The sequence below is a fragment of the Perognathus longimembris genome, chromosome 12 (genome assembly GCF_023159225.1).
Source record: "Perognathus longimembris pacificus isolate PPM17 chromosome 12, ASM2315922v1, whole genome shotgun sequence".
Classification (NCBI taxonomy): Eukaryota; Metazoa; Chordata; class Mammalia; order Rodentia; family Heteromyidae; genus Perognathus; species Perognathus longimembris.
In genome coordinates, this window is record NC_063172.1 from 51,048,304 (window position 1) to 51,070,652 (window position 22,349).

Genomic DNA, 22,349 nt, shown 5'->3' on the forward strand with positions numbered 1-22,349 from the left:
TAATATTTTCATACCATGTGGCCCCAGCCACTTGATATTTGGAGGAGCAAGATAAGGTCTTCTTTAATGTGTTCTCATGAAGTGCTTGCACCCAAAGGTTGGAAAGGAGCACCTAAGAATGTGGCTTCCATGTCGATCTTTCTCCCCATGGTCTAAAATATGGCCTAAAAGAAAATGTAGTTGTGTGCAATTCAAGGTCCTTTCATAAGGGGAGAAATTGGCAGCCAGTGCTGGAATGCTGTCTTTCTAAGATTTATTAGGAGTCTTGAAGGGCTCAGTCAACTAGGAAGGTAGCTTTTGTATTCTATAGCACTCAAGACTGATTTAATTTCATGTCAGCCCTGGAACTGCAACCATTATATGAGCTGCAACTTTATGAATTGCTCCTTGGAGCAGCTGACCCTGAAGTGGGGTGAGTCAAAGGGTTGGAAAAGCAGAGGAAGCTGGAAGATTGAGAGTTTGTACAGCATGCATATATATTTCACTAAAGTACTTGGAGCTCTCATTTATCCCCAATTTCATCCCAAGACACTATTTCTTTCCCTTGTGCATGTATCCTACCTAAAATATCTCCAGAAAGAGAGAGGGGAAAACTGGATAATGCTACACCATTGTGTGTGTGCATGTGCGCACACGCGTTTGTGTGTGTGTCATTTATTTCACCATCATTTCTGCCTATGAAAAACTAAAACTGAACTGTGTAGAGTCTAATGATATCTCCTCTCAAAAAAAATTCCATCCTCAGATAAAGTTTCTCACCTTCCATTACTTCTGCTTTCTTAGCTCATGTTACGCCTCATCATGAGTTTCTAAGCTTGTTTCCAGGTTCCTTAACCTTTAGAGGTTGTTTATTTATAAACCCCCCAAACAGATATGCTTCTTTTCCAGACTTTAATCTCTTCTTCTCTGGAAATTCACTTCCTTGCTTCATTACGCCCCCCAGTAATATCCAGAAATAAATCTCACACCTCAAAAAAAAAAAAGAAATTTTGAAACAAATTGATATCACTAAGAAAACAAAGGTAATATTCAAAAGTACTACATTCCTACAGGAGCTAGAAAATATGATTTCGTTTCAAACCATTGATGACATCATGCTTTAAAAGGCAAGCAACAACATGATTGGATGGAAACCACACACTAAATATTGTCTCTTAAAGCCTAATTTTATTGCACTGAAGTGCTTTCTATAAAGGAAGCATATTCCCTTTTGTCACTTGAAATGACACAGGACCAAACACTTGTGGATAATATGAAGATAAACTTACCCAGATGGTATGATGGTCATAGATATTTGTGTGTGTGTGTGTTTGTGTGTGTGTGTGTGTGTGTGTGTGTGTGTGTAAGTACTGGGGCTTGAATTCAGGGCCTGGGTAATGTCCCTTAGCTTTGTACACTTAAGGCTAGCACTCTATCTCTTAGGCCACAGGATCCATTTTTGGAATTTTGGCAGTTAATTGGAGATAAAATTCTCATGGACTTGCCTGTCCAGGCTGGCTTTAAATGTCAGTTCTCAGTTCTCAGCCTCCTCAGCAGCTAGTGTTACAGGTTTGAGCCAATGGTGCCTGGCTGGTTGAAAGGTATTTCCTTGTCTCAAAATGTATAGCTGTAATTAATTCAAAACAAACAACCTGAAAAGAAAGTTAACAAAACAGTAAACTGCATTATTACTCTGTGCTGTGCATTGCATTCTATTTGATGTACAGATGCATACAATTTATTATATTTGTAATACATCAACTAGCATTAGTTTAAAGAAATGGGTTATTTGCACAAATTCCATTTCAGATGGCTTGACTACTGTACTGTATAATTACAGTTTCCCTAGCTAAGACTGGTCTCTGTACAGTATTATGTTAGGTGTTTTAACAATTATAGGCCATTGACAAGATGGCTCTGCAGATGCACAAGTTTTAAGACTTGTGAACATCTATCATCCTAAGGAGAACAATTAGTTATCAATTTACAGTCACTTGTCTCTCTCTGTCTCTGTTTCTTTGGACTTTCTTGCCTGGGCTGGCTTTGAACCAGCTTGCAGCCTTGTGAGTAGCTAGGAATACAGGAGTAAATCACCAGATTCCAACTTACGACATGATTTTTAACCTAAGAGTCCATCACATTTTTCTTAATCTATAATGCAATAGCTTAACTAATTGTTAGTGTGTTGATTTGTATTAATTAATGAATTTTCTAATGTCACCATTGTGTTCCTATAATAAACAATAGTTGGTCTTGATATATTTTCTAGTGCACAGCTTCTTTAATGTAAAAATGTTTACTTGAAATTTCCTCTGCAGTACAAAGTAAGATTTTTTTCATCAACTCAGAAATTATTTACAAGTGATTTTTAAAATCCAAAGGGGTTTGGAAGATACCTGTTTGATCAATTATCATTAATTTAATCACACTCTACCTGAGGAATGCTGTCTGTCTTCATGAAGCAAGGTATTTGGGCTCAGAATTTGGTGAGATTTATTTTGTGTATTTTTATATTTTATTTTACTTTTTATTGTAAAGATAATTACAGAGATGTTACAGTTACATAAGTCAGGAAATGACTACAATTCTTTTTTGTTGTTGTTAATTTGTCTTTATTGGGGTTTAGGACACAGAATGATAAAGGTCACCTTGAGGCATGCCCTTAATGATTACAATTCTTATCGAACATTGTTACTTTCCTTCTCATTCTCTCCCCCACTATCCCTCTTCACTGACTCCCTTCCCTCCCAAGTTGTAAAGTTCATTTCCAACATAGTGTGCTTTGTCTCATCATTTAGATTCCCCTTCCCATCCCCAAATCAGATAAATGAATATACAATACAAAGGGTACAAAAAAAACAAACAGTGACAACAAGGGGTAAACCAGAGGAAAAATTTTTAAAAAGAAAGAAAAAAGAAATAACAGCATACAATACACTAAATAAAAAACCTTTGTTTCCATATCTTGTAGTTCATTTCCATTAACATCATATTATAAGGTCATATATGTACAAAGCTATTGAGCTATTATGATCCTCTGCTAGTACTATCCTAGACATATACTACATATGAGGAAACCAGGCAGCCTATATTTCTTTTGAGTCTGGCTTAGTTCATTTAATCATTTTTCCCCCAAGTCTTTCTATTTCTTTACTAATGGGGAGATGTCATTCTTTATGGTGGAAGCATAGAATTCCATTTTGTAGATATACCACATTTTCTTGACCCATTCATCCTCTGAGGGCATCTGTGTCGGTTCCATATCTTAGCTATGGTAAATAGTAAATAATGCAATGAACATCGTTGTGCTTGCAGCTTTTGTGTCACCTTCCCCTTTGGCCACATCCCCACCAGCCCCTGTTATTATTAGTTTTTTTGACAATGGCAATTCTAACTGGGGTGAGATGAAATATGAATGTTGTTTTGATTTGCATTTCTTTTGTGGCAAGGGATGCTAAACATTTCTTCATATGTCTACTGGCTATTCTTATTTCCTCTTCAGAGAAGTCTGTCTTTAAGTCTTTAGCCTACTTATTAATGGGTGGTTGTTTCTTTGAGGATTTTTTTTGGGGTGTTTAATTTTTTTATGTCAAAGTATATTTTTGATATTAGGCCCTTGTTTGTTCTATAGCTAGTTAAGATCTTCTCCCAATCCACGGGCTTTCTAATTATCTTGCTAGTTATGTCCTTTGCCATGCAGAAGCTCTGCAGTTTAATGCAATCACATTTATCCAGTCTTTCTTCAATTTGTTGTGTTTTGGGTTTTTATTAAGAAAATTTTGACCTGTTCCACAGAGCTCTGGTGTATACCCTATCTCTTCCTGTAATATTTTCAGGGTATCTGCTTTTACCTTGAGATCTTTGATCCATTTGGAATTTATTATGCTACAGGGTGTTATATAAGATTCTAACTTCAGTTTTCTACATGTGTATAGCCAATTCTGCCAGCACCATTTGCTGAAGAGGCTGTGTTTCTTCGCTCTGATGATTTTGGTTCCCTTATCAAAGATTAGGTTGGCCATAGGTCTGTGGGTTCATTTCTGAGTCTTTAATTCTATTTCATTGGTTCTCAGGTCAGATAAGGTGCCAGTATCAAGCTGTTTTTATAACTATGGTTTTACAATAGAGTTATTTTGTATTTTAATATATGGAGTATTTTGGGAAATGTTCCATTTGACTTAATGCAACACTCTACCAATAGGGCTCTCTATGATATTTGCACATTTACCCAGTATCTATAAAAGTTGGCCGATATTTTCACAAGATCTCAAACTAGTGGGCATAATTTCTATCTTCCTGCCCTGTAAATTTAAAAGTACTATCCTTTTGTCTAGATGCGTGAGTTGCAGTGCCAAGTATAAAACACATTGAGCAAGTAGTGTAGGATATATATGGTAGCACACACCTAGAATTTCAACACTTAGAAGGCTGAAGCAGGAGGATCTTCAGTTTAATGGCTGTCATTATGGCTATTCGAAACACTGGGCAGAGCACTTAGATTTGTTTTCTATAGGTTTGTCAGATTCTACTCTCAGCCTTTACAGATTTTCAATCTTCTCCCTTCCTTCCCTCCCTCCCTCCCTCCCTCCCTCCCTTCTTTCTTTCTTCTTCCTTTCTTTCTATTTTTTCTTTTTGTCAGTCACAGGGCTTGAACTTGAGACTAGGGCACCATCCCCAAGCTCTTTTGTGAAAGGCTAGCATTCTAGCAATTCAAGCCACAGAGACAATCACAGTTTTGTGATGGTTAATTGGAGATAAGAGTCTCATGGACATTTTTATCTTGGCTGTATTTGAACCACGATCCTCAGATGTCAGCCTCCTGAGTAGCTATGATTGCAGGTGTCAGCCACCAGCACCCAGCTTTCAATCTACTTCTTTTTCTTATTAGAAACATATGTCAAGCTCACTAAATTCTGTTACTTAACCTCATTAGTCCAAAAACAGAAGTTTTGTGTCTTCTGACTAATAATGGCATTTCAAGTTTCCATTATTAAACCATGAAAATAACGATCATATCATCAGCAAGCTGTTTTCTCATTTCCCCAAGAGAATGAGTCTTCCTTTTGGAAAGTGCCTGTGAATAGATGGACATTACTCGGCCCACTTCAATCAAACCTACTATTGAAGAAGAAATACAAATGGCTTATAAAGATCTTTGTAACCTATAAGAAAGTCAACATTAGTAAAAGTTAGTGACAGCTGGTGTCATGAAACTGGTGTGACTCCCTCTGCTAGTGACAGGGCACACTGCATACCTTTGCTAAAGGGCATTTGTGTGGGTTTTGCACCAGTTGGCTTTTCTTTACTGTCTAAATGTGTTTTGAGAAGTGCACCTGCCTGTCTACAGGTTTAAGCAGCTCAGGGAGCCCATGTGGGCCAGTGGTAAGGTGGTCACATAACTCTGGCTTACCCTTTTACTATGTCATTTAAGAAACACTGCATCACTTCTCTAAAAACACTGTTTTATCAGTTGTTTCATCAGTGTTAAGTTCTTCTCATATTCGTTCCAATGGAATAACTACTTAAGGTCAGCTTTCAGTTGAAACTGAGACATGCATCCAGCTGTGGAGAAGAGTGAGAGGTGATTCTTCCTACTGTGCGCATGCACTCCAGGCACATCACATGCATTGGTAAATGTTAGCCTTATGTGGTATAGGACAGACAGATGAAGAAAAAGTCATTCCTAATGTCATCTATTATTTAGGGACATATCCAATTCTGCTGTAATCTATAACTAAACACTTAACTGCTCTTCACAATCCCATGAAGAGTGAGGGAGGAGCTACAAGGAGGACACAAAAGAAACCTGGGAGGTCTGTATAGAGGGAGCCTGAAGCCCAACTGGTCTTGACAGTTGGATATTGGCCCAGACACCTACTTCATCACAGAAACACAATTCCAGACACAAGATCCACAGAGCCCACCATGGATGGTGGGAGAATTGTTACCAGGTGTTCCCAAGGATAAATAAAGTTGGTATTGAATCATCCTTACAATGAATGAATGAAATTATCCAACATGGCCTATTGGTTTTGTATGAACATATTAGGGGGTTATATTGGGCCTTTTTGTTTGTTTCTTTGTTTTTTTCCCCTTCTGGTTTTCTTTAATGGAGCAATCTAATCTCAGAAGGAAAAAACCCCAACCATTATGATACTTTAGATGCATATGTGAAAAATACTTAAAAGCAACCTTTTTTATCCTGGAAACAAATAAAATACTAACTATTCAATACATGAATGCCTGAAATGTTTAGCATCTTTCTTCCAGAGCAACTTTCTAACTAAGGACATGAAGAACATTTCCAGGAATAAACCTAGGGCTCCGATCATTATCGAATCAGTCTTATATATGCTCACTAGAGAAGGACATATGTTAATGTCTTTCCCTTCATTCACCAAGAAAAACATTAGAATTTTTATTGAAGGACATATAAAAGCCCATCAGTGCTGAAGTGTCTCCCATTTTATAGGAATTACTTTTATTTCCTCATTGTCATTTTTTTGCATTCCAGTTTTACTGATACCACTGTTTGGCAAGATGCAAACTATATACAAATTGAGCACCTCCCATGCCAAAACACAATCCAAGTGCTCCCAAATCTGAAACATTTGAAGCACCATGACATCATAGTGGCATCTTTCACACCTGGCCTTGAGTGATGGGTCAAAGTCAAAATTCAGCTCACCAAAAATATTGCATGAAATTACCTTCAGGGTGTATGTACAAGTAGTATATGGAATGGTGGGTTTTGGTTTTAAATTTAAGTTCCATTCCCAAGACATTCCATTATGCTTATGCAAGTATTCCTAAATCTGAAACATATCATTTCCCAAGCATTTAAGGAATACTGCATCTGTAGTACAATTAACTTAGTCATAATTTGCAAAGCTGTAACAGAAAATTCAGATGTAACTACTCAAGTAGTCTAGGTATCTGTAATCTATAAGTAAAAGATTTTTTAAATTTAAGCTCATTGTCAAGCTGATGTACAGAGGGTTTACTGTTACATACTCAGTGAGTATGTTTCTTGTCATACTTGTTACCCCTCCCTCATTTTTCTTCTACTTTCTCTCCTCCACAGTCCTCCCCCTCCAAAGTTGTACAGTTAATTTCCAATATATTGTCTTGTGATTATTGCTATTGCATTGGTCCATGCTTTATCCTTTGTCTCATAATTTTGCTGTTCCCCTTCCCATACCCAATTCAGATAAACATATATACAGTGCCCAGGGCACCAAATTCAAAGATAGCTTTTTGGTAATAAGAAAATTCAATATAGAAAAACTCATCCTCGGCAACAAATTCATAAAACTCATAATAAGATTACTGTCTTTATTCAAGTTGTACTAATGAGATACCATAAGTTAGAAAACTTAGCAACATCCACTCCTCACAGTTTTGAAGTTTGGGAAGTTCAAGATCAAGATGTTGGTGGATTCAGGATTTAGTGACTAGTGAGGATCCTTATAGAGCTTGCTGTGCCTTCCCAAGACAGAGAAAAAGGAGAGAGAAGGAAGAGGGGTAGAGGAGAGAGGAAAGAGGGCAAAGAAGCAGCGGGGAGAGGGGAAAGAGGAGAGAAGGGAAAGAAGAGAGAGGACAGAGGAGAAAGGAGCAGAGGGGGGCGGGGAAGGAGAGGAGGGAATGAAGAGGAGAGAGAAAAAGAAAAAGAAATCAGAGAGAGACAGACAGACACACACACACACACACACACACACACACACACACAGAGAGAGAGAGAACACCATGAGAGAGAGAGAGAGAGAACACCATTCCTGTGTTTTTTCCTCATAAGCACACTAACCTCATCATGAAGGACCCCTCTTTCTCACATCATCTGCAAATAATTGCCTCCCAAAAGACCTACTTCAAAATACCAAATACTGCCACAATGTTTCAGTACAAGACTTTGAGGGAGAAACAAACATTCACTTCTATAACAAGGGCTAACTTTAAGTCCCAGAGGAAAAGCAACTGGATTAGTTGATTTTCACCTTGAATTTGGGTGGCTAAACAAGCACTGAAAGTTCTTACTGGAACTCAATTTTCCTGCTCTCTGACCAAATTCATGACTTCATTCCTTCTTGATTGAAAATGCCTAATTTTTTGCCTAATAGTGATTTTACCACAGGAGCTGTCATTTATTTATCCCATCCATCTGCTATCTGTGAAATTGAAAAATTGAGAAACATTCTCTTTTGGCAAATGGAAATCCATTCATAGGATATGTTCACAGTTTCTCTACACAAATATTATAATCTGTTCAACTGAATATGGCTTCCTTGACATGTGACTTTCAGAGCATAATGGCCTTCTTAAGGTTTTAAATGTTATTTGTGATGAGGAAGGGCTCCAGATGCAGTTGGTATCTTGCCATCACTTACTCTATGGTGGGGGACATTGTGACAGGACCAACCCAGGGGAAAGGTTGGAGTGTAGAGCCAGCTCTGCTAGCTTGGAGACTCAGATAAAACTTGGAGACTATAGTCTGTGTGTTGTTGCTAGACTTTTTGATATTTTTAGATACCAAAAGTAAAAGCCACAGCACTCGTCCAGGAATAATTAAGCCTGTATTTAGTAGTGTCTTCAAGGAGATTCTATTCTCATCTTTTGTGGTCAATTTGAATCTTTTCACTCTCTTACACATCAGCAGTTTTATACTCTTGAAGAACACAGATGTTTTTCATGCAAAGCTTCAATTCACATGTACAAAAAGACATTTGTCTGTACAGATGAGATATGAACAGCCAAATCACCACTATCCATGTGCACACAGGTGCCAGTGTCTTAATGGAGAGTGACTGAAGAGCACACTTAAAATGTCACATTTCATGAAGCTTTCCCCATCCAAATGCATGAAAATTTGGCTGGGTTTGTTTGTAAAACTAAAATTACTCTCACAGAGGGTTCACTCACCTTCCATGGCAACCAGAATAAGTTTGGAGTTTAAAGGATCTGAAACTGCCTATCCTTAATGGAAAATATCTTATTAATGCTAAATGAGTCATTGCAAACTAAGATGTTCTCATAAGCAAACCCTTGAATATGGGCTCAGGTGAAAATGAAGTTTTACTGTAGATATTAGTACCTCTCAAGCCAGGCACTGGTGGCTTGCATTCGTAATTCTAACTAGTCTGGAGCCTTAGATTTGAGGATTGTGATTTGAAGCCAGCCCAGGAAGAAAAGTCTATGAGACTCTTATCTTCAAATACCCACCCAAAAGCCAGAAATAAGAGTTGTAGCTCAAATGGTAGAACAGCAACCTTGAACAAAAAACTCAAGCAAACAAATCATGTTAAGCGAGGTAATCCAAAGCTCAGAGAGACAGAGCATGGTTCCTCTCATACGTGAAAGCTAGGTCTAAAATACACCTGGACATGATAAATGATCAGGACTCTAGGCATCCACGTATAGTGAGACTAAAAGGAAGATACTCTGAGGGGAGGAACACAAGGCACATGCCTATGTGCCTCTGATCATATAAGATAGTATTTATCAAATGAACTCCAGGAAATGGAAATGAGAAGTTTGTGCTTTGTTGTTGTTATTGTCTTATTTTCTTTTTGTCTTATTTGTTCATTTATCTGTCTTTGAGAGGGCAATGGGGGACACAGAAATGGAGAGACAAAGGGTGAACAAATGTAGCAGTGGCATTCACTAGACATTATGTTGAAAATGAACTATGCAACTTGTGGGTAGAGAAGGGAGGGAAAAACTGGAAGAGAGCAAGGGAAAGGGTGACATTGTCCAAAAAGAAATGTACTCATTGCCTGACTGATGTAACTGTAACCCCCTCTGTTCATCACCTTTTTAATAACAATTAAAAATAAAAAAGGTTTTAAAAAAATCCAAGCAGTAGTGTGAGGCTGAGTTCAAGCCCCATTTACACACACACACACACACACACACACACATATATATATATATCTCAGTATATATAAGTATATATATATATTTATGCATGTGTATTGGTATTTATTTATGCATGTATATATGATAATATAAAATATGAAACAGAAATTAACTAGAAAGATATTAGCAATTCTCCTGGATGATCAAGTAGGAAAAATTGCCAGAACTCCCATCACACGCATTCTTGTTCAGTCAGTCTGCTACCAGTCCAGAAGTGGAGGGAGGTCTTAGTCCTCCTGACCCCTTGTTCCTACTACAATCGTATCATCTTTGTCACATCTCACTTGGAAAACTGTTTCCCAGAAGTGATGAGTTCACAATTGCCTATAAAACAAAACTGCCAGGCAGCCACTCTGCCTAGCCCTTCATGTGTCTGTGCAGCTGCTCATATATCAGTAGCACAATCAAATCTGTCCCCACACCTTAAGTTGCTGCTAGGGTTTCTCTGCTAATGCATTCCCTGCAGTGCCTGCCTTTAATGTTCAGACTTTGCTTCGAATAAAAACAACTGGGTGTCCCCACTCTGTATATTCTGAAAGTGAAAAGAATCAATTAAACCAGCCATATTTCCAGCAGGGGGGCTCCAATCCCCAAACAGCTTAAGCTGTCTTCTCATAGTTTATGATGTCAGCAGGATCTCCTGATTGAAATACATCCTTGAAGTCTCAACCACCCCCTTCGCTGGCCCTCCGTCTGCAGTATATATTATTCTTTTAGTTTTCAGAGACAGCTGTGTGAATTAATGAACTGATGTACGACTCAGAGTTGGCCCAGAGCCCCATTTAAAAGTCATGTCTATGACCTCATAAAAACAGCAAAGAATGCTTACAGATCGCTTGCAAAATAAATCCATTTCTTAATAACTTGCGATGCCCATATAATTCAGCACATATTTTCACCTAAAATGATTATTTCATATGAGAATGAAAATTTCCCATGGAAAAGAAGTTTAGCTAACCCAAGCAACTATAAACTCTAATTGGTTTTTCACAGTATGTACCAGTTTTCTCTCTAGGGAGTGTAGAATATCATTCTTACACCTGCACTTTAACTCCAGAGTTATAGTATTTCAACCATTAAACATTTTTCATTAAAGCACTTCATATAGAATTAGTCTAATCTGATTTTTTTAACAAAAGTATTCTATATTTAGTTTTTCACAGTGTATCAGCACAAAACATTAGAATTAGGAAAGCTTGCTTTTCTTTTTACTGGTAAAAAGTGTGATCTGACCCTACTCACTTCAAAGATGGTCCTTAGTATGTTTATATTCTTTAAAGCAAACATTGCATTTGTAAACCAAGTCACTCCAGGGCAAAATGTAGGCCCTGAATAAGCTGACACATGTGGCAAGCTCAACGGGTTTGCAAACCTTGTCCTTTTCCTATGAGCAATCCTAAGCCCCACCATGGCTCTTAGGAAGCAGGGAAGGAGGCAGAAGATGGGGGAAGACATGACCCTGAAAAAAGGGCAAAACTTTGCATCTCACAATATGAGTTTTATAGCTGCTATCTTGTTGGCAATCTTAAGTGAACAGCTGCAGGCTTTGGGGATGTGGGACTTTAAGCACAAAGAAAAGGCCCATCTGAAGGCTTCAAGTTAGAACTGGAGAAGAGCAAGCACCATAGAGGTCACTAGAAATCCAATGCTAAGAGACTTTTAGAGATAAATAACTGCCCTACAATTTGCCCTGGGCTGAAAATAAGTTTGTTTGTTTGGGGTTTTTGTTTTTTGGTCTGTCATAGATAGCTTGAACTCTGGGCCTGGAAGCTGTCCCTGAGCTCTTCAACTCAAGGCTAGTGCTCTATCACTTGGGCCATAGCACCACTTCTAGTTTTCTGGTGGTTAATTGGAGATAATAGTCTCATGAAGTTTACTGTTCACACTGGCTTTGAACAGAAATCCTCAGATCTCAGCCTTCTGAGTAGCTAGGATTACAGGCATGAGCCACTGGCAGCTGGCTGAAAATATGTTTTAAAATCAAGTTTATTTAAATATTGGCCCTCTGATTGGCCCACTGTATCACTGATAAGTACAGTGATCAACTTCATATAATATACCTCTCTATCCTTCTCCCATTATGCTTTCTCTGGGTTTGGGAGGTATACTTCTTTTTTTAAAGCACATAGGATGCTTGGTTTTTGACCCACAAACATGGTTAGCTCATATGGTCTGATCTAGCAACTCAGTGTTCGGTCTGAAGAACTTACTTGAAGTAGAGACCCAACCAGGAGAGTAAGCCAGCAGAGTGATGCATGGTCATGCACAGAGAAAGCTGTCAACAAAGAACCCCATCAAAGGGAGTTCTAGATTAACAGAGACAGGAGAAGAAGCCATGAGATTGGGAAACCTTTGGCCCACTGAGTAAGGAACCACAATCCTACCTAGTTTTGAAGAAACAGTCTGCCATACTGTGATCAACAGGATAGATAAAACCACTTCCTGTTTGACCCTTCTCTGGAGATGGGATATGTAAAGACAGAAGTGACTTTTCTGGGCAGGGTGAAGCAACAGATGAGCACAAAGCCAGGAAGAAAACAAGAACTCTGACTTTGGATAGGGAAGAAATGGTAAAAACTAGAAAGTCATCATCTAGCAAATGAACTACTACAGTTTGAGCAGTCATAAGACCAGGTAAGAGACAGGCAAAATACCTAGTACAGAGTAGATGTGCTAATAGTATTTTAATTGTGTCCCAAACTAGAGTCTAATTCATTAAAAATACCATTATCAAATTTAACAAATGTTATCAAAGTATTCTGATGCCATTAAATAATCTGAAGTACCTGAATTTTAATCTAGACAGTGAACCCACATTGAGATACATTGTATTAATTTAACCATTAATCACTGGACCTTTAGTCTGTGAGCACTGCTCTGTGTTTGTTTGTTGTTGTTGTTCTTGACAAGTAGGGATGTACCATAATGATGAAAATGGCATCACAGAAGTGTGTAGAAGCATGTTTAAAAGGCCCATTATATTATAACACGTAGGTAACAAAAAACCCAAGCATTAAAACAAAGTAAAACAAACAATGCAATAGTCTTGTCCTTTGTGCTCTCTGAAGTCTGTTGCTTCTCTTAGGAGGCATCAGTCTGTGTTTTGGATTATAAAGCAACAACAAAGATTTGAGCTGTATACAAAATAGCATATGATGAACTTTTAGTAATGCTTCATTTTTTTTTTTTTTTTTTTTTGCTAGTCCCGACACTTGGACTCGGGGCCTGAGCACTGTCCCTGGCTTCTTTTTGCTCAAGGCTAGCACTCTGCCACTTGAGTCACAGCGCCACTTCTGGCCGTTTTCTGTATATGTGGTGCTGGGGAATTGAACCCAGGGCCTCATGTATATGAGGCAAGCACTCTTGCCACTAGGCCATATCCCCAGCCCCAGCAATAGAGTCTTAATGATCACAAATATTTAATGCTTGGATGATGTTTTCAAATAGCTTTTTAATGTCTGTGCCATCTAATCTGGAGCAGTTTTACTTGCCTAGTCATTTTAAATAATTGAGGAGCTTTTTCTTTGTTAAAAATAGCCTCTGCTCTACTAAAAGATTACATTATTCATTCAGTATTCATATCTTCCAAAATTCAAATACACTTAGGATGAGAGCAAATTAACTCAATTACCATTTACAATTTAATAAGATTATTTTGTCATTTCAAAGAAACCAATGTGGATAGAGGAGAAAAATGCATAAAACCAAGGATTTATTGAGAGGAGATGAGCGTATACCTTGAAACTAGTTACTGAAGGATTACTTTTCATTCAGATTTGCTAATGTCAGTGAGGCTGGTAGAGCACTGGAACCCAGCTCTGCTTATTTCCATGAAGGTTGAATGCATGCAAATTCACATTCTAGTCACTAGATGGTGCTATGGTGCACAGTAGCTCTTTTCAGTCTAATCTCCCATCTTTATTTTCTGAAAGTTGACTTTGTATTCTTTTAAAACAAAAAAAAAAACCAAAAAAAAAAAAAACCTAATTACATTTTGCCTACACAAACACTAGCTTTATTTCTTAGAAAAAACTGTTAAATATCTTTGTACAACATATGCAACAGCAAATGTTTTCTCTTTTTTTTTTGAGAGTCTTGCTATTATTCCCTTAAAGATACAAGAATGAGCTCATATTAGTATTATCTTTGTTAATTTTTATTTTTATATTTTTGGTGCTGGTACTGAAGAGGCTTAAGCTCAGGCCTTTCACTCTTACTTGGCTTTTTTGCTCAAGGCTTGTGCTCTACCATTTGAGCAATACCTCTACTTCTAGCTTTTTGCTGCTTAGCTGGAGATAAGAGTTTCATGGGATTTTTCTTCTTCCTTTTCTTTATCCAGCTTTTTGGGCCCAGTTGTGCTAAGAAATTTTGAGCTAAACATCCCCTGAATACATTGCCACTGCCCTCAGAAGTTACATCTGCTCTCCATTTTCAAAAAAATAAACACACAATATTTAATTAGGAATTTAAAAATGATTAGACAATCAATTATTATAGAAGAAGAGGTTTCTTAGCAGTATTGTTATTCAATTGTAGCATTTATGGATAGCTTTAAGTAGCTTTCTTCATTTAGAAGCTAATTTAAAGCTTCACAGAATATATCAATTTGATAATCTTAGTGACAAAAATGATACAAAGTGATACAAAAATGATACCTCAATGCTTTTTAAAGTTTTCCATTGTTTTCTAATTAATGATATCTGTTCCTTATAGAAGTGAAATAATATTGAATACCAGTTAGCAAAAATCCACAGAACCTCCAAAGAGACAAGAAAATCTTTTGAAGCCCCATAATAAAAAAAATCTCTGCTTCTGTCCATTTGTTTGTTTTTATTTTTTTCTTATTTATTGTCAAAGTGATGTACAGAGAGGTTACAGTTTCATACCTTAGGCATTGGATACATTTCTTGTAGTGTTTGTTACATTTTGTTTGTGCTAACAAAAGGACTCTGATTACTCAGTTGAGTTTATCTTCAAATTTTTAAGATGCTTTATATGTAATTCCACACATGTATTATCATGATACCTGTTCATTCAAGATAGCCCTTTACTCAGAGACACAAGACTTAAAAAAGGAAGGAAAATGAGATAAAACTATCCAAAAGAAATGCTCTTTTTGAGAATGGAAGGGTTTGGTGAGTGGTGGTAATCAAAAATAATTACCAACACGGTGACATGGGCATGTTTAGCACAGAAAATCTGACAAATGCATGTTTGATTATTTAAGAAGTGAAAAGGTATGTGCCCTTCGATAGCTCAGTTGGTAGAGCGGAGGACTGAAGAAGTGAAAAGGTATTAAGTACAGCTGACAGGTCAAAGTGTGGAGAGGGTGGAGACTGTGTGAATATTATTTTCAGCTGCCCTCTGCAGGTCACCATGAGCAACACTTCACCTCTTTCCCTACCACAGGATTTACAGCCATTGAATCTCTAACTGTGTGTTGGGGGAGGGGGAGGTCAGGACAGTGGCCACTTTCACAACTAACCAATAAGGAGAAAATAAGCAAAAGCAACATACATTCCATTTTTATTAGTAAGAATAAGACATAAAAAGAAGAAAGTAGTTGGGCATCATCCTGCAAAGGAAAAGGTATAGTTATCCCTTTCTGCTCCCAGGCTTGCCCTAATCCTTTGGCCTTCTTTTTAGGCTCCAAGGATACCCATTTCCTATCAGTTATCCATATGCAAATCCAGAGGTACTACAAATTTTGTACTCTTTCATACAAAGCTTCCCAACTCCCTCATGAGTACAATCTTGGCCAACTACAAATCTCTAACACATCTTGTATATCTATTTTGCTAAGTGGTAGATGAGAGAGAAATTTTTTTTTTTTTTTTTTTTTTTTTTGGCCAGTCCTGGGCCTTGGACTCAGGGCCTGAGCACTGTCCCTGGCTTCTTCCCGCTCAAGGCTAGCACTCTGCCACTTGAGCCACGGCGCCGCTTCTGGCCGTTTTCTGTATATGTGGTGCTGGGGAATCGAACCTAGGGCCTCGTGTATTCAAGGCACGCACTCTTGCCACTAGGCTATATCCCCAGCCCCGAGAGAGAAATTTTTTAAAAAGCAACCAAAACAAGTGAGAGTACAAGGCCCTGAGTTCAAACTCCAGTACCAGCAAATATAAATAAAATAACTATAAGCTAAGTGTGCTATACTTGGAGTAACTAAGAGAGGGATTCTGTGTATTTTACATAGTATCTTGTTGTCTTCTTATTTGACTAGAGTTTCTAGTCACCAGAGGAAATAGTCATTTGCTCTAGAACCATGTGTTTATTTAATAAACATATGCCCAGTTGCTAATTGGTTGAATGAATAGAAATGAATGCTAGAGCTGCTCTTAGAATATTCATATCGACAGTAAGTATGATTTCTTCAGTGAGAGAAAAAGGAACAGTTTTCTGGTTTCTTATCTCTTTATGGTGGTTCCAATGCTCTTCTAGTTCCTTCCTTCCTTTGTTCCTTCCTTCCTTCCTTCCTTCCTTCCTTCCTTCCTTCCTTCCCTTCCCTTCCTTTCTCCTTCCTACCTTCCTTCCTTCCTTCCTTCCTTTCTTCCTTTCTTCCTTTCTTCTTTTCTTCCTTCCTTTCTTCCTTCCTTCCTTTCTTTCTTTCTTTCTTCCTTCCTTCCTTTCTTTCTTTCTTTCTTTCTTTCTTTCTTCCTTCCTTCCTTCCTTCCTTCCTTCCTTCCTTCCTTCCTTTCTTTCTCTTTCTTTCTTTCTTTCTTTCTTTCTTTCTTTCTTTCTTTCTTTCTCTCTCTCTCTCTCTCTCTCTCTCTCTCTCTCTCTCTCTCTCTCTCTTTCTTTCTTTCTTTCTTTCTTTCTTTCTTTCTTTCTTTCTTTCTTTCTTTCTTTCTTCTTTCCTGTCCTGAGGTTTGAACTCAAAGCCTGGGCACTGTCCCTGATCTTCTTTTTTTTTTTTTTTCTTTGTTTTTTGGATTTCCCTCCTTTATTGTGAAAGTGAATTACAGAGGGGCTACAGTCTCTTATGTAAGGCCATGCATAACATTTCTTGTTCAACTTGTTACCTCCTCCCTCATTTCCCCCCTCCCCCATTCTCCCTCCCCCACCATGAGTTGTACAGTTGGTTTACACTAAATGGTTTTGTAAGTATTGCTTTTGGAATCATTTCTCTTTTTATTCTTTGTCTCTTGATTTTGGTATTCCCTTTCCCTTACCTAGTTCTAATACATGTATATACAGTATTCAGGGTACTAAGATCAGATACAGTGATAGTGGGAGTGAAAATACTGGAAGGGAATACAAGAGAATAAAAGGGTATCGTTTCACATGGCATGTTGAAAATAATTGCAATTAGGATATAACACTTTTTTTCATAACATGGAGTTCATTTCACTTAGCATCATCTTATGTGTTCATAAAGGTATAGATATTGGGCTATTGTGATCTTCTGGTATGACTAGCCTAAGTATGTACTAATTATTCCCTATGAGGGAAACCATAGATAAAGTCTTTGTTTCTTTGGGTCTGGCTCACTTCACTTAATATAATTTTTTCCAAGTCCTTCCATTTCCTTATGAATGGGGCAATGTCATTCTTTCTGTTAGAAGTATAGAATTCCATTGTGTATATGTACCCAATTTTCCTGATCCACTCGTCTACTAACAAATGCTGGAGAGGATGTGGCCAAAAGGGAATCCTACTACATTGTTGGTGGGAATATAAGCTTGTTCAACCACTTTGGGAAGCAGTATGGAGGTTCCTCAGGGAGCTAAACATAGAGCTCCCCTACCACCTAGCAGCCCCACTTTTGGGCATCTACCCAAAAGATTATATGCAAGAACACACTAGGTTTTATTATTTGACAGTCTGTAAATATTCTAATTGGAGGTTTTGGGAAGAAGTTTCCAGTTTGTAAATATTCTGCCCTTGCCTGCTTCCTAAGACTTCCTCTGGCTCCAGGTCAGTTCACACAAAGATATTTATTTATTGACTGGGGTATTTAGATAATATATGATATTTCAATGAAGAAATTACACAGAAGTAGAAAATGAAATTGTTTTCTGTTCTTTGAATCAGCATACACTATCCTGTAAGTGATTCTTGGATTTAAGACAAACTTGCAAAATATACCAGTTTTCTGGTTGAAATATAGTCTTTTTGTTAATGGTACCATCTCACAAATTAACCTTAAATGCTGGTTTTCCTTTATGTGGAATTTCACTAAGGGATTCTGAATTTTGTTTGGACAATATGTCAGGAATGTAAAGAAACTGTCAAAATAAAAAAAGTTTTTGTTAAGAAAAAAAAAAAAAAAAACAACAACACACTAAAGCCACCAGCACAACAATGTTCATCACAGCACAATTTGTCATTGCTAAAATATGGAACCAATCCAGGTGCCCTGATCTTCTTTTTGTTCAAGGATAGAATTCTACCACTAGAGCCACAGCACCACTTGCAGCTTTTCCTGTTTATGTTGTACTGTACAAAGGCTTCATGGGTGCTAGGCAAGCGCTCTACCACTAAGTCACATTCTCAGTCCCTGCTCTTCCAGTTTCTTTGACCACAACATTAATTCTATAGATTGGAAACTAAAGTAGATAAATGGGATCCATATAATATTTCCTCCAGTCCTATAATTTTATTATCATATTAAAGCTATTATTATAAAAAAATCCAAAATTTGGATTGCTATTAATGTTCTTCAATGTTTGTGAGTATGTTGGCATTATATACAGATGAAAAATATTGCTAAAAATCTTAAAGTAGCAAACTAGGTAAAATGAAAAACAAATTCAGCATAATAAGTCTGGAACAGGAGGGGAGAAACTGAAGGGCTTTGTATCAATATGTTTCTGGGAGTTATTTCTTACAGTTAGCATATGATAGAAAATAGTATACTTGATTTAATTTCCTATATGACTGTTGTCGAGTAGACCTAACCATTATGGCCCACAAGAAGATGCTGTGATTTAAAAACATAACCCATCTATAGCATTTAATAATTTTGACTATATTTACTATATTTTACTATGGTAAAATTGAAAACCCACTCATTGCCAGAAGGGATACCATGATGACTTTTGATCCTTTCTTACAATGTCATGAAGATGAATCATTGAGTTATTTGTGCATATGAAACTATATATCTTTATTTGTATGCCAGTCTGGGGCTTGAACTCCGGGTCTGAGCACTTTCCATAATGACTTTTGTTCAAGGTTAGTGCTTTACTACTGGAACTACAGCCTACTTCCAACTGTTTTGGAGATAAGAGTCTTATGGACTATACTGGCTATACTGGCTTTGAACTGTGATCCTCAAATCTCAGCCTCATGGATCTCAGTCTCCTGAGTAGCTAAAATTACAGACATAAGCCACCAATGCCAGCATATTTTATTGTTGTCTTCTTCCTTTTTTAATGAAAGTACATATTTTCATATTTCTTCCATGTAAGAATCTTCAGTGGAGGGAAAATTATAGTTTGCATCATTTTCAAGTTAATTCTCCTTATTTATATTTTATACTTTTTGTATAGTTTATATACAGAGGGGTTACAGTTACATGAATCAGGTATAGTTAGCTTCAGTTAGGTGACAGCAGTTACCCTTAAAATAGTATTTACTACCAGGCTGGTGGCGCACACCTGTCATCCTAGCTACTTAGGGTGGCTGAGATCTGAGGATTGTGGTTCAAAGCCAACCAAAGCAGCAAAGTCCATGAGACTTTTACCTCCAATAAATTACTCCCCCACCCACAAAAAAAGAAGGTGAACAGTGGAGCTGTGGCTCAAGTAGTAGAACACTGCCTTGAGAAAAAGAAGCTCAAGGGCAAGATAAGCATGGAACACAGAGAACAAAGGGGCACAGTCTCCTTGATATCTGACTGTTGGGGGGTGGGGGAGGGGAAGTAGAGACCAGGTCTGCAAAACAAAAAAACTTCTTTTCAAATGGTATCTCCACAGGTTTGGGTCAGCGACCTTATATTATGTATAAGCAAAAAACAACTCCAAGAGAAGGACACAGGAGGATTCTATTGTTGACTTTACATTTAAAATTCTTGGTGAATTTCCTTTAGTGTACACTACATGGTTACTGTATATGATTTTGGTACACTGGGTATTGTATATGTGCCTACCTGATCTAGGGAAGGGAAAAAAAAACGAGGGTGTAAGATATCACAAGAAATGTACTCACTGCCTTATTATGTAACTTTACCCCTTTTGCACAACACCTTGTCAACAAAATTTAATTAGTAAAAAACAAAACAAAAAAAAGAAGCTCAAGGAAGCTGCCCAGGCCCTGAGTTCAAGTTCCAGGACTGGCAAAAAATAAATAAATAACATTCACCATTCTTTTAAGTCCATACTTTCTTCTTGGTACTAGCCTATCTATTTCTTCCTCTTACTAGATTTAAACCCCAATTTAAGACAAAGTGAGGTACTCCTATTAATGGAGAACCATCTCATCTTTGCATTTGTGACAGAACTAGGCCTAGACCAAAGTTTTACAGTTTTCTTACATATGCAAGAATGATTTTTAAAAACATAACTTGAAACTTCTTATTTTTTCTATCAAACTACTTTTCAAACACGTGTGATTTGTTTCATAAACTTTCTGTGAGCAAAGGACATGAAAGACTCACTAAGCTAAAATGATGTCACATATTGTGGACGTTGCTATATCACACACACACACACACACACACACACACACACTCACACACACACATCTATCTATCTATTTTAAAAACTATCTTCCTGCACATGAAGACTGCATAAGCAGTCAGAACTGATTGTTTCCTCCACAGATATGCACCTTTCACACATAATTTAAAAATTGTCAATTGAAACATGGGAATAAGGATATATTCTTGATCTCTTGTGATGGTAGCCCAGCTCAATGTTCAATAAGGATTGAATTTCTTAAGCCTGAACTGGAAAGTTCTTACTTGGGGTAGGGGTGAGGGAAATTAATAATCACATTGAAATTGATATAGTAGATGTAAATAGGTATCTCTGCTTTGTACATACAACACAATCTTTCAACAACAACTTTAGTTAGGCAGATGCCAGTAGCTATACCTGTAATCCTAGATACTCAGAAGACTGAGATCTGAAGATTATAATTTGAAGCCACCCAGACAGGAAGGTCTGTAAGAGTCATACCTCCAATTAACAACTAAAAAGCGGGAAGTGCACCTGGCTCATGTAGTAAAGCACCAGCCTTGAATGGGAGAGCTAAGTGACTTCAGCTAGGCCCTAAATACAAGCCCCTGTGCCAGTGGACACACACACACACACACACACACACACACACACACACACACAACCTTTAGTGCCTGGTAAAGGGCTGGTCACTATTGTATGCAAAACCAATACAGAAAGAAGAGACTAGAGTGGGATACACAAAATCACACTCCAGAGGAAGAGTTGATTAATTAATTACAATTAATTAAGTGATAATTAAACCAAGTATGCTAAGTGCTAAGAAGCTAGCAGAGCATGGCACCGCCCATGAGATTTAAAATCATAACAGGTTTGTCCTATGTGAGACATGAGGAACCGGGACATAAAGCAGAAAAGAAAAGAGAGAGCATGATATTTCATATACAAGGTGACTTTGGGGAATAATAAGCTGCTCCGGAAAATCAGTTTCCTATCAGAAGTATACTTCTGTGTGAGACAATTAGATATGGAGAGAGGCTATTACACAATGGCCACTATTGTTCACAAGCTTCTCAAAGGGCAGATCTTCAGGCCAAAAAACGCTCTGTGGGAAAGGCCGCTATCCAGCTGACAGCTGATACTGTCCCATTGCACAATCCAGCTGATACTATCCCATTGCACAATCAGGGGCTGAATTGTGAATCAGCACATGCTGGAGATAAGGGAAAGCCCCAGCTGCTCCTTCCTCCCTTTTCCCTCCTTCTCTGGTGACTTATTTCCCTAGGGAGCATTTCCCCTTCATTCGCCAGATTGATTGTAAGACTTCCTTCAAAATTATAAGCTATGTTTACTACCTGAGCAGCACAGGAAAAGAACAACAAACAGGAAGATTTCAAACATGCTAGTAAATATTGTATATTTCTATTGGCGATTATTTGTAATATTTTAGAGTTGATTGGAATTCTTTTTGTTCCACTTTGGTACCAAGATCCTACCTAAGGTTCTGAACTGAACACCAAATAGTTCTATGACCTATGCTTTTCCTTGACTAGAAATCTTCTTGCATGGAGCACTTAAGATAATAACTGTAGCAGATGACAAATGCACAGGTTCATCACGGAAGATCTTTCATACTTTCTAAGCATTTTATAATGTCATAAACTTGGATCAAGCAAATCTTTAAGCTATTTGTGGTTGTGCGACTTTCATTGCATAATGCTAAGTCACTTCATATTTATCCTTTCCTGGGAGTGTGAAAAACAAGAGAGGAAGGAAATAAACCCTACTAGTTTACCGTGAGAAGGCTGACCAGGGAGAGAGGCCCATTAATCAATAGAT